Source organism: Zootoca vivipara, chromosome 14, assembly GCF_965207765.1.
Source record: "Zootoca vivipara chromosome 14, rZooViv2.hap1.1, whole genome shotgun sequence".
Lineage (NCBI taxonomy): Eukaryota > Metazoa > Chordata > Lepidosauria > Squamata > Lacertidae > Zootoca > Zootoca vivipara.
The window spans coordinates 11,648,966-11,667,053 of NC_142597.1; the positions used below are offsets into that span (position 1 = coordinate 11,648,966).

The 18,088-nt window shown below is 40.0% G+C and overlaps 1 protein-coding gene across 1 annotated transcript in view; it reads left to right on the forward strand.

The window, feature by feature from the left end:
- The window catches only part of TCF7L1 (transcription factor 7 like 1), a 76,848-nt gene that overhangs the window by 8,304 nt on the left and 50,456 nt on the right, over window positions 1-18,088 (forward strand). The window lies entirely within an intron of this gene.

An 18,088-nucleotide genomic window follows, 5' to 3' on the forward strand; every position in this document is an offset into this window, starting at 1 on the left:
TGACATTGTGTGTCCTCACTGACATTAAAAGAAGTGATTAAGGAAATTGACCAAGCAGTTAGACAGCAAATTGAATCCCCCTAAGCACAAACTGAAATATCTCAACTCCAGTTCCAAACTCTGCAAATGCCGTAACCCTCAGGAGCTCATTGTGTATTTAGGCCATTTGGGATTCCCTGCTTGCATCCTCATCATACTTAAACATAAACCTATTATTATTCTGAATTCTGCCATGAACACTTTATCTGTGATCTGTTCTCCCCTCAAAGATCACCAGCCTTACTGCTTACAGGTAGGTAGCCGTGTTGGTCTGATGTAGTCCAAAAAAAAAATTCCTTCCAGTAGCACCTTAGAGACCAATTAAGTTTGTCATACTAGGTATGAGCTTTCGTGCGCATGTACGCTTCTTCAGATACACTGAAACAGAAACTGCTTCATTCTGAAGAGTAAGAAATTCCCTTTAGACTAATCCATAAATCTTAAGATGTTGGTGGTGCCAGAAAGTTTAATAATAATGATGATGATGATGATGATGATGCTGTCACTCAATTAAAGAAACCTCAGTAGCTCAATCATGAGTATTAGTTGAATAAATGAATTAATTGATTTTATTTGCATACATTTCTTATGAGCAGAAGCAATAGCTCTGGGACAAAAAGTATAGTATGTAAGCCTGCAACTTAAACGCTTTTAACTGGTACACATTCAGCTGAACGCACATAATAATAATAATAATAATAATAATAATAATAATAATAATAATATTTATACCCCGCCCATCTGGCTGGGTTTCCCCAGCTACTCTGGGTGGCTTCCAGCAGAATATTAAAATACAATAATCTATTAAACATTAAAAGCTTCCCTGAACTGGGCTGCTTTCAGATGTATTCTAAAAGTCTGGCAGTTGTTTTTCTCTTTGACATCTGATGGGAGGGCGTTCCACAGGGCGGGTGCCACTACCGAGAAGGTCCTCTGCCTGGTTCCCTTTAACTTGGCTTCTCACAACGAGTGAACCGTCTGAAGGCGCTGGACCTCAGTGTCCGGGCAGAACGATGGGGGTGGAGACACTCCTTCAGGTATACTGGACCGAGGCAGTTTAGGGCTTTAAAGGGCAGCACCAACACTTTGAATTGTGCTTGGAAATGTACTGGGAGCCATGGCAAATTAAAAAGAAAGAAAGAAAAAAAGCGATGGGTGTCCAGGAAAAAAGACTTTGGCAGTTCCATCTGCGACTGAACCCAATGACTACATGCAGTTTTGGGTGTAGGCAGGATCGCTGGAATGTGACCCCCGTGTATGTAGTGGGCTTTACTGTATACAGTACTTTGTTTCAATAAGATGTAGGCATGTGTTATAGCAAGCAATAATCCCAGAAGCATGCCCCTGTGTGTAAGAGAAGGGGGAATGCTTTTAAGATGGTGGCAGGTATCCACAGATTTTAAGTACTCATATTTTCAAAATATGCCCAAGTTATCCAGGCATATTTTAGCTGATCGATTTATTAAAACACCTAATCAATTGAACTTTGTATCCCTAATAATGAACAGATGCTGGAAAACTATAGTAATTTTGCCAGCTTTGTATGAGTATTAGTGGGAAACACTATGTTAATTTGTAGCACTGTATTGGGTTTACATGATTGTTAATGCTTAAATGGCTTGAGATCAGGCTTGCTCCCACAAGAACTTGCCCGTATATTAATATCTTGTACGATGGTACCTCGGGTTACAGACGCTTCAGGTTACAGACTCCGCTAACCCAGAAATAGTACCTCGGGTTAAGAACTTTGCTTCAGGATGAGAACAGAAATTGTGCGACAGCAGCGGGAGGCCCCATTAGCTAAAGAGGTGTACCTCAGGTTACAAACAGTTTCAGGTTAAGAACCGGCTTCCAGAACGAATTAAGTTCTTAACCCGAGCTCCCACTGTACTTGGCTCTTGCCTAGTACGGTATTCTCCTGCCTTTCAGAGATAAGGCGGGTAGCGGGTAGCCAGAGTGATTTGGGTCTTTTCTGTGGTGCATGGCAGCCAGACTTTGAACTTCTTCCCCAGTTTCATGCATCAGATGCTACTGCTATTTTTGTTCTGTTGTTTGCTGGTAGTTGATCATGATTTTATTTGTATTGTTATTGTAATTGTTTTAATGGAAATGTGTTAGCCTCCTGAGAGACACGTCTCCATGTAGAACAATGGGATAAAAATATAATAAATGTGATAGAAGCTTGAACATCAGGATACTTAGCAGGGATAAAAAGAGCCTTAGGCTTTCTTCCATGGATGTTCCGTTTTTGTGGATAAATTAAGTCTCATGCCATATTTTTAACAGAGATATTGGTGAAAATATGCAGGCAGCTTTATCTGATTGCTCACTAGGAAGTTATAAAATATACAGTATAGTAAAATCATGTCTATTCAGAAGTGAGTCATGTGAAGTTGTCTGGGGCTTATCCTAGTAGGAAAGTGGTGTTAGGATTGCCATTTACATCACTTAAATGCAGGTAGCCTAGTGTGTTTAATTATTCTAGCAGTTTTATAGTGGTTCTGCACCTCCTTAGTACACTGCAATGCATTTTTTTTTTGCTGCAGGTCCAATAATATAAGATCAATTCTCTACAATTTTGGTAGCTCATGTTGGAAAGAAGTACCTGCTTTATTAGTCAAATTTTAAAGAAACCACTCTTCAGTACTGTAAGGCTTTGTTCCTGCTGTACCATAAAGTTTCTAAACTTTGTTTAGAACCTACTTTGTTTTCTTAGTTGAAAATTGAGGGAGGTCTGGCTGCCTTGATTGCCATAAAGGAGTATGTCTGGTTAGCCTTATTGATACAGTAGAGCAGGCATCCCCAAACTCCGGCCCTCCAGATGTTTTGGACTACAATTCCCATCTTCCCCGACCACTGGTCCTGTTAGCTAGGGATCATGGGAGTTGTAGGCCAAAACATCTGGAGGGCTGCAGTTTGGGGATGCCTGCAGTAGAGGCACCTTCTACTGTGACTAGCATGAGTGAATCAGCTGCCTCATGAGTGTCCTGGTACCAGCATGTACAACCATTATATTTCCTGCATTAAAGAAATAAAGAAAACATTCATACCAAAACTTAAAATGCTGGTTTCATCTAGAAAATGAAATATAGGCAGGATCATTGATTTTGAAGGGAATGACACCCAACAAGTTGTTGGGCATTCACATTTGTGATCTAGCAGTCTCTAAAGCAGTGGTTCTCAAACATTTTTCTCTGGGCCACTTTCAAAATAAAAACTTGCTCATGCCACACTGAATTATTTATTGATAAGAAATACATTTTAAAATGAAAAGAAACAACTTCTCATTGCAGATCAAACACATAGGCTGAGGAACGTTTTCATCTCCAGTCTATGTGAACCTGAGACTCAGATAGCTAGCCACATACTGTCTACAATCTTTATTTTTGGGATGTTTGCTTGGGCCTGCTACTGGTGTCAAATTAAACAAATCTTCAGCTCTCTGTTTGAACGCTGATTCTGGATCACAACTAGGATTGCTGTCAGTATCACTTGATGATTTTCATCTCATTCTGAAAAGATATCTATCCATAGTCTGCAAACAAAAGAAATCATTTTGCTACTATAGTATGCTAAAATATACTATACTGGTTTTTTAAAAAATGTTTCTTTGATTGTCCTTGAATCTTCCTGTCACACTTGCCACCCTATCCTGCCACACCAGTGTGAGAACCACTGCATCTAGTATTAAAGAAATTTCATGAGATTGGTTCTGATTGTGTCTGTTAACATTTAGACTTTTTGTTCTGCAAGTATTTGAGCATTATATGGCTTATGGACAAAACAAACAAAACTGTTGTGTAAGTTATAAATATTAAGGCTGCAATTCTGTTCAGTATGTAATATATGTTAAACATACCTTCATTTTCACAAAATTAATAAATAATAATAATAATAATAATAATAATAATAGATTAGAGCCAGAAGCACATGACAAAAGATTCTGAAGATGTTGGCTAGGGATTGGGGATCTATCCCTCAGTAATTGGAAACTGCTTGACTAAGATTCCAGCTATGTAGGGACAAAGCTTGACAATCAGCATAAATCCCTCTATTTGTTTTGCTCCTGCTCTCGACTATGAAGAGAAGTTAATGCCCAAACTGAGTGATCACATGGTTATTTGATTTTGGAATGTTCCTTACCTTCAATTAGAAGAAGAAACTCACTTTAAAGAAAATTACATTAAGCATGTTAGAGCTTTACCTCTCTGGCCATTGGAAGGTCTGCAAAGCCTTCCTGTGGGTTGAAAATCAAAATACAAAGATTTATAGAAAGTGCAATTTCAGCTGATTTACTTTACAAAAAATACATAAATCCCCAATATCCATAAAACCATATCAATATAACTAATACTGAATAAAACTACTCATCAGGATGATACAAACTCCCAGCAGACATAACACACACAATTCACACAACCAATGAGGTTCACATAGCCCCTTCACTGAAATCTTTTCAAAGCCAGATAAAAACATATCTTTCCCCAAAGCTTGCATTGGGCTGCCAAAGCTTCTTGCGACTGGTGTGAGGTGGGATTTTGTATATATTTTTATGACTTGCATGTGTATTGTTATGAATGTATCGATATAATAATGAATATATGTTTTAAAATATGTTGTAAGTCACTTGGAGAACTCTGCAGCAGACTAACAAGTCTAATGAAGAATAATCTCTTGCACAGTGTCACACTCATCATTCATTTACACAACCACTACAACATTCGTTGTCTCCTACAACAACTCTACAAGCCAAGCATTCATAGCAAAACCAGCCACACTGAACAACCACATATACTGAAACTCATATCCTTTGTATACAGGATCACTGCTAAGCATAGGAGCCAAATCCTAGGGGCCGAGGGGTCTTTGTCCCCCCAATAAAATATTTGAGGGGGCCAGACCCCCCAGTTGATGGCATTGCCATTCAAATGGTGTGCGTGCACTGTGTCATGTGATTGACTGCGCAGGGCGGGGCTTGCCTGAGCTCCCCAATATTTAATCAAGTTGGCACCCCTGCTCCCAAGCCTACAAGAGTAGCAAAATGTACACATCTCTGAAACGCTAATGGGCTCATATTCTGCATCCACTGACCTGTCAGTTCACCCTGTTACAGGGTGCATGGACAGCAGTTGCTTGTGTAGGATTGGAAGGTCAGAATTCTGAGGATTTTCTCCCCAAAGATACCAGATAATGTTACCTTCAAAAAAAACTTTTAGGATAGATGTAGTGATAATGTTATGTGTGGCACTGATACGTAGCTGGAGCCCACTAGAATGTCATTTGCGAATGACAAAGGTTTTTTTTAAAAAAACAGCTGTAATAGAAGAACTTGGAATTGATCCATGTTTTAAGTCTCTTGCTGTGCTTGGAGGAGCTGATTTTGCTGGATGCTTTATTTTAATTTATTCTGCTCTTTTGAGTGCCTTGCATTGGGAAAGGGTTTAGAAGGTTAGATAGAAGCCTAAGTGCTTTGTCTCCGGGGAAGCCTTCTCTTTTTTCCTGGTAAAAAGTCTGTTTCTTATTTAGAGTTATTGTTTTGTTACATTCTTATTCTTTCTGTAACTGCTTCAGGCATTAGATAAACCCCAAGTTCTGCGTAGCCTTTAAAAAATTGTTTTCTGGGATGAGTTGCAGCTGCTTTCTTACCTAATAAATGCAGAATGAGAGTGCTCTGGGAAAGTTCTTCTGTTGTAACTTAAGACTCTGATTTGGATACATGGATGTCAGTTTGTGTGGAAGGAACCTCTACTACTAGTAAAACAGATACAGTAGTTTAACATTTTTTCCAACAACTTTCTAAAAGTGTTCTGTATCAGTACCATAATGCTGGCTTACTACTCTTTTATTGATAAATATTTATTTGCAGCATAGCAATGCAAATTGTGCAGTCAAAGCTTTCCACAATAATGTGGGATTTTGGTGCTTTAGTGTTCTGGTTTCCTTTACGTCAAATAAATAAACAAACCAGGCTCTCAAATTGTGAGGTGTGCTTCTTTGCGGAGATGCATGCTCATGAAGTCAGCACTTTCCTCACTAGCCAAGTCAGGCATGGTGCTAATCTTCTTCTTCCACAGACCCAATAACTAAAATAGGCACTGTGAACAAACAGGGCTGTGCTATATTAGGCTTCCTGAATATCATCCAGGCCATGTACTTACTTCCTGCCAGCTGGGAGTGAGAGACACTTAAGCCTTCCTAAAGAGGATGATCATTTCACGGTATCGGTTGTGGAAAGTTGTGAGGGAATGCTGTCTGAATAGACTAATGGGGAGAGAAGTTCAATCTGGGAGTAGCAGGAGGTGAACTCAAAAGAACTGGAGAGTGTGTTAACTTTCTGTAGTCAAGTTACAGGTAGGTAGCCGTGTTGGTCTGGTGTAGTCGAAACAAAACAAAATAAAATAATATAATAAAATGAAATAATAAAATAAAATAATAAAAAGGATTTTTAAAATTTTGTTTCTGTAGTCAAGTTAGCTGGAGAGGTCAATAGAAGTAAATGTGGAAAGGTGTGGGAGAAGTCTGTACCCAACATATGGGGCGGTAGTGTGGCACCTCCAAACTGCAGGCCCGATAGGGGCCTAAATTTGACTTGTAAGGCAATTTCCCCAAGCCATGCATACCAACCTCACACCTGATGTCATCAGATATATGTCATGGATTATTACTACTACATCTACATCATTTATATTCCACCTTTCCTCCAAGGAGCTAAAGGTGGCATACAATATACAGTGGGTAAGGTAAATATATAGTTGCAAAGAAACATTCAGGAACTTTAAAATGAGCTCCTCATTGCTCCTCAGCAAATGGTGTTCCTGATTGTTCATTTCAAATTGGGAGCCAAATGTAAGCCCTGCTGGGATTGGTTCCACTTGGAAGCTTCTAAACAGCTTTTGAATGGAGCAGTTACCTTCCAAAAGCATTTCTTGAAACCAGTGCTAGTCAATTCGTTGGCACTGACTCAAAGCCCTACTCGGATCAACTGATATTTTTCTTTGCAGGGTGGCCTGCAAAAGGGAAATGGGTCACATGACATTAGGTGGTCGACACATTAGCGCCACCCACCTGTTACAGTGTTTTGACAGAACAGCAAATGTTATGGGGCTTGCAGAACTGAGAAGTGAAAGTGGATTGGCCTGTTATGCTTTTCATTTTATTGAAAGGTTGTGGACATTTGTCAAAGACAGCAGAATCAACTGATGAATTTCTCTCTGTTACTTCTTTCTTGACTACATAGTTCTTTTTGTATAGGAGAAAGGAACATTGCTGGAATAGTGTTCTTTGGAATTGCCTTAAAATGCAAACAAGCTGGTAGTTAAAATTATGTTCTCTTTTGGACAAGTGCTTGAAGGGTGGTGGTGGTGGTCTGTTTCAGGCACTGTTGAATGAAATTGAATATTTTATTCTGGGTTCAGATCTGGTTTGAGGATCAAAACTTCCTTGGTTGGTTTGCTGAACAATTTCACTGGGAAAGAGAAAACGATTGTTACTAGAGGTGCCATATGTCCGGAAGTGTAGATTTCCTTAAAAATAGCTCAAAAACTTCATTTTTTCCTTTAGATTTTGCAAAAAAGCTCAACAACTCAACAACTTTTGTGTCTTGATTTTCACTTTTTGAAATATGGCAACCCTAATTGTGACTTTTTTTTAATTAAAAAATGTATTTTTATTAAAGATTTCTTGGTTTACAGAACTATGTGCAATGTCTCTTTTTTCAAGTTACATTTTCTATAGATCAGTTTCATTCTAATTGTGACTCTTGACTGTGAGAACAGTTCAAACAGCTTCTTCAACACTAGTTTGTGGTGGAAATAATCAGTAATTGGGTGTGTGGTGCCAACAGTATGCTGATCACCGTTTCATTGTTATCAGAATTGGTGGGTCTGTGCAGGTGTTGGACCAATTCATAAATGCAGTAGTGGGTTGAGTGAGGAAGGAAATGGTTCTTATTTACCTTTCTCTCTCTTCACAATTTGTTCTATTAATAGTAGTTTTAATAAATGCAGATGATGCTCACAGCTACCGGTAGTAATATACAGTACTAGTAACTCTCCCCATCTTCTGAAACCTTAGATCACATGTAGTTTTGTCAAGGGAGTTCAGTACATATTTTTCTGTAACTCTGTGGTATAACATAAATTGGGTGGTGGATGTGCATAGCCAATGGTAATAATAAACTATTTATTTTATTGTTTTCTACAACCCTCACTCAACCACTTTGCTTCTGTAAACTTCACTGACATAGGATTATGACTAATATAATCCCATGCGGGCTATAGTTGGGAAAGGGTGTGGAGAGTTACATATTGTTCAAAGTCATATTTGCAATCCTTTTCTGTACTACTCTACATAGGAACATGTAGCTGCCTTATTCCAAGGCAGACCATTGGTCCATCTAGCTCAGTATTGCTAGAATTTCCCAGCCCTACCTGGAAATGCCAAAGATTGAAATTGGAACCTTCTGCATGCAAAGCAAATAATCTGCCACTGAGCTACAGTGGCTACAAGAGCATAGTTCTAGGACATATTAGAATCTATATAATGGAAATGTTTTTCTAGTGCTATGTGTAAACCTGCCATGCAGAATAAGTGTGCAGAGGTTTTATGTCTACTTATGGTACCTACACAGGCTTACACTAGTAATTTGTGGTATTATACATTGATAACTTAAAAGGTAAAAAACCCAACTAACTACAGTATGTTACAGTTTAAAAGCTTCCCTACTTGGTTACCTGGAAGTTATTTTTTTGTTTTTTGTTTAACTTGTCACAGGATATCTGAGAAATGGTGATTTACATAATATAAAACCTGTGAGGGTTTGCAGGAATCAGGCTCTGGCTGTGCTTGCTTTATGGGAACCAGGTACAGGCCAACAAGCACAGTCAGGTGATGAGATGCGCTGCAGCTGGGAGCGAGCTCCGGAGGACTATATAAGGCCTGCATTTCCCCCTTGGCCTTTGCCATAGCCCCAGGTCCAGGTCCAGATTCTGCGGTCCAGTTATCCCGCATCCTGATCTCCTCTTGTTCATGACCTCTGTTGGATTTGTTCCTGAACATAGATCTGCCAGTTGGCCTGCCTCTGCTACCAGCAGCACCGCCCATACCCTCGTTCTGGCATACTGGCCCTGGACTCTTGCTGCTCACTCCTTGGATCATGACATTTTATAAGTCTGGTACAAATGCTAGTTTTTTGCTGTATGGCTTTCAGAGAGAATATCGGAATTCATTTTGAAGTTCTACAGACTCTAACATCATCAGTGGTTCAGTTACCACATAACGGTCAGGGGTGGACTTTTGTCTTTCAAATTTCTGTGGCACTTTGTGTGAGGTCATAATTCAGTGCCCCCCTGCCTCTTGCCTTCTGTTCTGCTCAATTCACTACGTCATAGTTGCGGCGCCCTGTAGTGCCTCCCTAGGCTTGGCACCCAGTGCCCTAAATCAACCTCTGTAATGGTAAGCCATGGTCTAAAACAAACCATGACTTGAACCAGCCCTGTGTATAATTGATAGGGTCTGCTGTTGGTCACGGGACACGCCTCCCCACAATTCTATTCCTGTTTGCCTGCCAGAACCCCCGCTTTGAAACATCAACACCTGAAACATCACTTTGGTATGATTTGTGTATTCCTGGCCTAGAGATATGAATGTTAAAGCAACTCAGATAATTAAGTGTTGGCTTGCTGCTCGTCTTCTCCAAGTCAGGGGAGAATTTATTCTGCTTGCTCACAGAGCTGTTTGACCTCGCCGATAGTCTTTGAGGTTTTTCAAAGCCTCCCAAAAGTACCAGAGTATGATTAACTGTATAAAAACTTATCTGGCTGAAGACTAAAAACTAGCTAAACAAAAGACAAAAAACTAGCCTTGTGCTGGTGCATGTTCCTTTATTGTACCTGCCCCTCTCTTCCCTGCGCTGCACTGAGAGTAAAGGAATGCGAACACTGCCTTAGCTTTATGTGCAAACTAGTGCTCATGGTTTCATTTCTTTTCAAGCAAACCACAAGTACCGGGTAGTTGTCAAGATTTGTTCTTGGTTTGCCACTTGTGGTTTGTTTAGGGAGAAATCACAAGCACTGGTTTGCTTGTAATGCTAAGCTAGTGATCTGGTTTGTTTCCTCATGGCACAGGGAGATAAGGGGTGAACGCAATAAAGGCGCTCGCATTAGCGCACTGCTTGTTCATGGGAAACCATGGTTTTGACTTGCCATTACATACAAACCAGGCCAGTGTTGCTTAAGAGTACAGTGGTACCATGGTGACTTTATAGACTTAAGAGCTTAATAGAAAAATCCTCCTTTGGGAATCATATCTGAAAGCACCATTTGTTGTTGATGGAGGGTTAATGTGTGATGCTTAGGAGCTCAGGTGTTTGGCAGTGTGGAAATATTGTGTTACTCACACTATACTCTCCAAATCTATCTCCATTGTTCTGGTATTTCCTTCTCTTGCAACTAAAGTAGATTAGCTTACTTATCTTGCGGCAGTAAGGTTAACAGAACAATCTCTCTTTGGGAATGAACATAGCTCTGCCAAGTGATGAATAACATGGGCATCACCTGCTATTATCTTAAGTTGAGAACAATATAGACCTGGCTTTCAGAGAACAGGTTGAGACTAGACAAGAGTAGCTGTTGGGGTTACTAGCCTTGAGTATGTGTTGTTAGTGGTGCATACCTTTTCCCCCTTCTGGCTGATCTTTTTCTGTTTAAGAGAACTTGAGAATATTGATGTTTAGAACTAAGGTTTTGGGGGAAGTAAAATAAATATTATTTTGCTTTATATCCCACTTTTTCAGTAGAGTCCTCAAAGTGGCTCACAACATTTATAAAATGAATACATTTAAAGCCATACAATGAAAACAAAAAGCAGTCCAGTTGAAGCAGAAGCATGCTCCTAGTGCTGTTTTTGCTTGCCTACCTCTCCCTCCCGGAATCCTCATCACAGACAGAGTCCTTCTTGTATTTGTCTCAGACAGCTTGAGTAAGCTGGATACTTGTGTATCCTATTTGCAAGTTTAGCAAAATGCCATTGTTGTTCAGCAGAAAACTATCAAAATAAGGTGGAGCAACTCTTTATCGTACTTGGAGCCAGCCATTTAAATTGTCACCTTTACATTCTGTCCCCATCAGACCATAAGATATATTGCATTTCTTGTGGTGAATATTTTTGATAGAATGGTGCATCAGAAGGTCTTATAAGTTACAAAAAAGTCTTTAAAGTTCTTACAACTTCTCTATACAAGACAATTTTCCTGTATGATTTTCTCTTTCCTGTAGGTAGGAAATAGCATGAACACACCATCATGTTGGATTTTTCTAAATTTATTTTTATTGGCTTTTATTTGCAAATTATATGAACTTAGTTGCATAACACCATAACTTACAGCGTGTAAATAACAACAAACACAGAAAAATTAAAATAAAACTAAAGTCTTAAGTTTTGTAAACTGGATCATGAGAAAGTGCTGGAGCAGTTACGATATGATGTGCTGTATAGGTAAAGAGACCCCTGACCATTAGGTCCAGTCGTGACCGATTCTGGGGTTGTGGCGCTCATCTCGCGTTATTGGCAGAGGTCATGTGGCCAGCATGACTAAGCCGCTTCTGGCGAACCAGAGCAGCGCACGGAAACGCCGTTTACCTTCCCGCTGTAGCGATACCTATTTATCTACTTGCATTTTGACGTGCTTTCGAACTGCTAGGTTGGCAGGAGCTGGGACCAAGCAACGGGAGCTTACCCCGTCACGGGGATTCAAACCACTGACCTTCTGATCGGCAAGCCCTAGGCTCTGTGGTTTAACCCACAGCGCCACCCGCGTCCCATATGTGCTGTAGCATATTATATTTAGATTGGTGACCACAGGTAAGCAGTAGTTTAAGCCTTCAGTAATTTGGTTTTACATATTTTAATTTCCATCCTTTAATTGTCTACTGCACATAGTTGAACTAAACAGAAATAAGGAGGGGATAGAAAAAAGGAAAAGCAGGGGAGGGTAGGATGACTTACATACCATCAAATATTATATACTGCAGGTACTGCTGTGCCATATGCTTCATTGTTTACAACTGGAGGTGATCTACCCATTGTCATTGGAGGGAGGAGGAGCGTGCATGGGGTAATCCCATCAGTACTTTATGCCTGCTTCATGGAGTGCTGTGATGTTAATTTTAAGTTCACGTCTATGAACTTCTTGCACAGAGCTCTTGGTAGAGGTTTATCACACTGAATTTTCTGTGACTTTTTCTGTTATTCTGAACTTTTTGAAATATGTCACCTTTTGAAATTCTTGTAGAGAAGGTGAAAACTTCTGCTGATACTTTTTAGATGTTTCTTGGTATTTAACATATGTTTGCTGTTACATTATGCTAGTTGGTTAAAAATTTGCTTTGAACATTTGGCTAAAGAAGACCTACAACATTCCCCCCCCCCCCCCAATTCTATTTCAGCTTACAGCAGCAGAGTGCTTCAGGCTGCCCTTCATTGTACCTCACGTTAAGCGGCCTCATTAGAGGAGTGTTGTGCATGTGTGTTGTTCTGTGCAGCTGGTTTAGATTATTTAACTCAGCCATTGTTTCTCTCCTGACCTGACTTTGGTAGCAGGGACTTGCCTACATAGTATTGTGATACTGTGTACTGTTTGGGTGGTTTCTGCCTTTTCCATAGGCCTTTCTTGCATCTTTACCACTTTTGACTCCTTGCTTTACCTTTAGAACAGCACAGCTTTTGCAAAAGGCTCTGAGAGTCTTTTAAATAAAAATAGTAGTTATAAGCTGGATACGCATTGAGGCAGTTATGCGACTTCTTCACCCATGACTCACTCTTCTTGGTCCCACTCAATGCACACTCTCAAAATGCCAGGTGATCAAGTGAATTGGCTAGATTCTAGAATGTTGTGCTGGTTGAGGGCTTTACTTCAGTTTTGTAGCTGAATCCTGCTAGTAGAATATCAACAGGGTTGCATGAAAATTGTTTATAGGGCTTGGAAACCAGATCAGTAGGTCTCAATCCTATGCCCTTTTAAAATGTGGGTTTTTTTGGGGGGGTATTGGGTTGCTGTTTTTATTTTGATTATATATTTTGTGGTTTTATATTCTGATTTTGTTCTGTGAACTGCCCTGAGATCTTCAGGTATAGGACATTATACGAATTAAACAAACAAACAAAAACAAGCAAAGTTCATTTGAAATAGCAGGCGTGTTTTCTACTAAGAACAGAAATCCATCTATTCATAAATAGAAATCCACACCAATGCTGGAAAAGCTGGACCACTTTCAATATAACTTATTTGTTCTTATAACTGAAGGCTGTGGTGGGGGAAGATACCCCGATGCTATTTCTGTCTCTTTTTTTTCAATGAAAACTGTAGGAATTTTACAAAATATATTCCTGTAATTATTTTAAGGTGGCTGCCAATAGAATCTAAGTCAGGATAAAAATATGAATCTTCATCTTCCAACTCCTTGTCTAGTACTCTTTCTGCTAAACCACAGTGATACAGCTCTTTCTCATAAGAGTATGTTGTAGAAGGGAAATAAGAGTTGAGAACTAAATATTGTGAGAAATAATCAGAATCATATAATTGTAAGGTTGGAAGGGACCCTGAGGATCATCTAATCCAAACCCCTGCAATACAGGAACATGCAGCTGTCCCATATGGGGATCGATCTTGCAACCTTAGTGTTATCAGCACCACATTCTAACCAACTGAGCTAGCCTGTGAATCCTGTACAGTATGTCAAATGCTGATGGACAAGTTTGGATACAATTACTGATCCAAGAAATATATCCGGTTATAATGATGGAAAGTCTTTCATCATTCTGAGGAGGGGGAGAGAGAACCCTTTAAGCCTAATATATCCCACAAATGCACCAGTTAAAATTGAATTATTCTGTATTTTTAGAGCTAAATAGTAGTAGGGAGAGATTGTATGTGAGTGAAAGATAACAAAACTTCACTTCAGCACTTACTGGAATGGAGGCATAATCACTGTGCTCTAATATACAGGTGGTTTTACACTTATACAGGTGGTTGAGCACACACCTTATTGCTGTCTTAGAGTGAAGGGATATTTTTCTTAATAATTTCTACTTGCTTTGACAGCATTCTTTTTTAAAATATTTTATTTATTGAATATACGAACAACATACAAGCAAATACAAGCAAACAAATAAAGTTTTCCCCTAACCCCCCCCCCCAAAAAAACAGCCCCAACTACGTCCAGGTAAGATACAGCATTCTTAATGAGCTATTACATGATTTGTAAACTGTTTATGGTTCCACATGTTCATTCCGTCACTTCCTTTTGGTTTATCTAACAAACTGAAGACAGAGTAACAATCATGGACTTCTGAAGGCATTTTTGGCTGGTGGGATTTCCATTTGCTGGGCAAGGCTCTTCCAACTGATTGTATCTAGTTTGGCTTGGATAGTGACAATGTCTGAATAGGCATGAATAGAGCCATTCAGGTTGATGGACAAGGGCTGAAAGCTGCACACAAAAGCCACTGGGCAGTCACTAGAACTAGCAGCTTCAGCATTAGGCCTTAGCAAGGCAAGGATGATAAACAACAAAGAACAGTGAACAAGCTTTACTGGGGCTTTGAGTTGATGCCATTTCCCCACACCCAGAAAGGCAATGGACATGGCAGGTAGCTGATGATGTAATCAGTTGTGGATGCAGAAGCTGAGGGGTCTGTGTGTGTGTGTGTGTGTGTGTGTGTGCGCACACACACACGCAGGAAGGGGAGGGGGACAGAATGGGCAAACTGGATGTCTTGTAAAGTGGCTGATAAAATAAAAGCAGCTGCCAGTAGCATTCTGTGGCTAATGCTGATTAGTGTTTGCCTGATGTATCACTAAAAAGTGATATAAAAGAGATTTGGTTTTTGATGAGGGATGATTCTCACGTGCCTGAAAGTCTAAATGTGGACTTGTCTGAGTGTACAAATAACGCTAAAAATTGTTCCCTCTCACAAGGCTGCACAGTTTAAGTATGATTGTATATAGTTGCTTGTTTTGCTGTCTGGCTGTCTCACCATCTGACATTCCTTAATCTGTTTTATGTAGTTTGCAGGAATGAAGCTACAGTATTTATAATATGCCTCCCTGAGGAAAGGGGTGGTATTGAAGGCCCCCCCCCCATAATATTTTACTGAGTTTTAAGAGCGTGATTATGCTGTAACAATTTATTGAAGATAGAAGATCGCTTGTCAAGCATGTTACTACAGAAAGGAACAAAATTCTTCATTGGACGTGCAAAATTGACGCTGTTGCCCAGTTCATACAAGAACAATCCATGTGTCTGGATGCTTTCATCTCCTCATTCCTTCCCTTCCTTGCTTGTACATCCAGCTTTGGTTGAGATTTCCTAAACTATACTTTCTTGTAAAAGCCAAATTGAGAAACTGTTGTTTAAATATTCCCTCCAAATCAGAATTTGATTGTTTGGATGTCATTAGAAACTGCAGTTTAACTTTGATTAGTTTTTTTCTTGAAACATAAAAAATGCTTTTTGCGCTGCCCAGGAATTGAACCCAGGTCGCAAGAATGGGAATCTTGCATGATACCACTACACCAGTGGCACTGATGGAAACTGCAGTTGAAAAAGTCAGGACATCTTTGCCAAAACCAGGCACAGAGACAGAGAAGAGAAGGGATAGGGCAAACGCAGATCCAACAAGCACATGACTTGCTCCTAATACAGTCATACCTCGGGTTAAGTACGCTTCAAGTTGAGTACTTTCAGGTTAAGTACTCCGTGGACCCGGAATTGTTTACTTCCGGGTTGCGCCGCATGTGCAGAAGCGCTCTATAATCTCTTTGCGCATGCGCGCTATCACCACTCGGGTTAAGTACTTTTCGGGGTGCGAATGGCACCCCGGAACAAATTTAAGTACTTAACCCGAGGTACCACTGTAAATGTTAATTTTTTTCATCTACAATACTGTCTTGTTTATTTTATAGTACAGTACATTGATTATTGCCTTCATTTTATGGATCAATGGTCTCGTTAGACAGTAAAATTCGTGTTAAATTGCTGTTTTAGGGGGTATTTTTCAGTGTCTGGAACGGATTAATCCACTTTCCATTACTTTCAATGGGAAAGTTCGCATTTGTGCCCTTATTACTTTGTTGTTCTTGTTCTGTATATTTATCTGAATTACATTAGTTTGCCATTCACAGTGTGTGAGGAGGGAAAAGAAGACCACTCTGTATGTTTGCACATACTATAGTTCAGAGTTGCTGAACATTTTTCAGCAGCCAGTGGCAACAGTAGGTGGACCAACAGATGTAACCTTTGTACAATAAACTACATTACGACCATGCAAAAGTCAAGTGTGTGTGTGTGTGTGTGTGTGTGTGTGTGTGTGTGTGTGTGTGTGTTTGAAGCACGAAGTGTTAACACTGTTCAAAAATGCATTCCACTGAGCAAAGGGCACCCAATGAAGGTGTAGAGCAGGGGTCAGCAAACTTTTCAGCAGGGGGCCGGTCCACTGTCCCTCAGACCTTGTGGGGGACCGGACTATATTTTGAAAAAATAATAATGGATGAATTCCTATGCCCCACAAATAACCCAGAGATGCATTTTAAATAAAAGGATACATTCTACTCATGTAAAAACATGCTGATTCCCGAACCATACGCGGGCCGGATTTAGAAGGCGATTGGGCCGCATCCGGCCCCCGGGCCTTAGTTTGGGAACCCCTGGTGTAGAGTGAGGGCGAGTAAGAGATGTGGTCTGTGGAAAGTCTACAGAGATGCCTGGAGGGCTGCATTCAGCCCTCTAGATTTGATGTTTCCCAACCCTGCCATAGTTTCCATAGGTATGCAGATGAAAACCATTTTAGTCCTCCCCTAGTGCTGATGATAGCAACAAACAGCAATCCCTCGTTTGAACACAATACTAAGCTATGGTTTGTGGTTTGCTGCACCTGTTAATTCTGGGATAGGAGCAAACCAGGAGTGATCTCCATGTTTATGGCAAGCCATTAATTATGGGTTGGTTACTGACTGAGATGTACAAACTGGGCAATAGGTGAACTCAGGTAGACATTTGAAGGAGTTAATATATTAGTTCCTTGTTATCAAGGGCTATGTAATAGTAGAAAATTAACATTTGAAATTTAATGCTCTGAGTAAATGTTTGAGTTTTACCTTTTCTTTTTGAACTGAAAAATTTCCATGTATCGGCCAATGTAACCTTGCATGTAACCTTCAGTAATTCTGCAACAGAAGCACCTTTCAAGCTTCTGTGGAACCTGTTGGTGGATGATGACAACTGAGGGTTCATTTTGCAAGAAGTCCTTAAAACCTATTTCTCTGCCCACACTGATGGAATGCAAGGCTTTTCTTCAAAGAAATATGAAACAGGTGCTTGAAAGTGTAGGTGGGTGCTTGGAAAAAATGTAGGTTTCATACTAACCGATTTATTTCACATTTTTTTTCTCATACTCTCTACTATTACTTCAGCAATGTTTAAATGTCTGGATTTCCCTGAAACACGGGAACACGGTTCCGATCATTCCTGCAAACTACATAAAACAGATTAAGGAATGTCAGATGGTGAGACAGCCACAGACAACAAAACAAGCAACTATATACAATCATACTTAAACTGTGCAGCCTTGTGAGAGGGAACACATGTGTATGTATATCTGAAGTATATTATGGATTAGCTGCTTTGCGCCTGCTGCATGCCTGTGTGTCCTTTTAGCTTTTAGATAGTTAACAGATTCTCTAAATCTACAGTACTACCTGCAAGCCAAAGGAAATTGTTGATGTAAAATGCTTGAGGAAGCAGGAGCAAAGGATTATTTCACTATATGACAAGATACCATTGTCTTGCTTTACTTGAGATAGGATCACACTGGAGCAGCTTCCGTGTCACCAGAGAGGAGTTTTACTAAATACAGAACATTGCAAGTTAGCAGCTAGGAGCCCCAGTCTCAAGGTTGATGCTTGTTTGGAGACCTTGAACATTCTTGCATTCTTGCCTATTCTCTTTTCCTGCCCCAGTCTGTACCTCCAAGTGTAGCATCTTCAGTTTTGGTT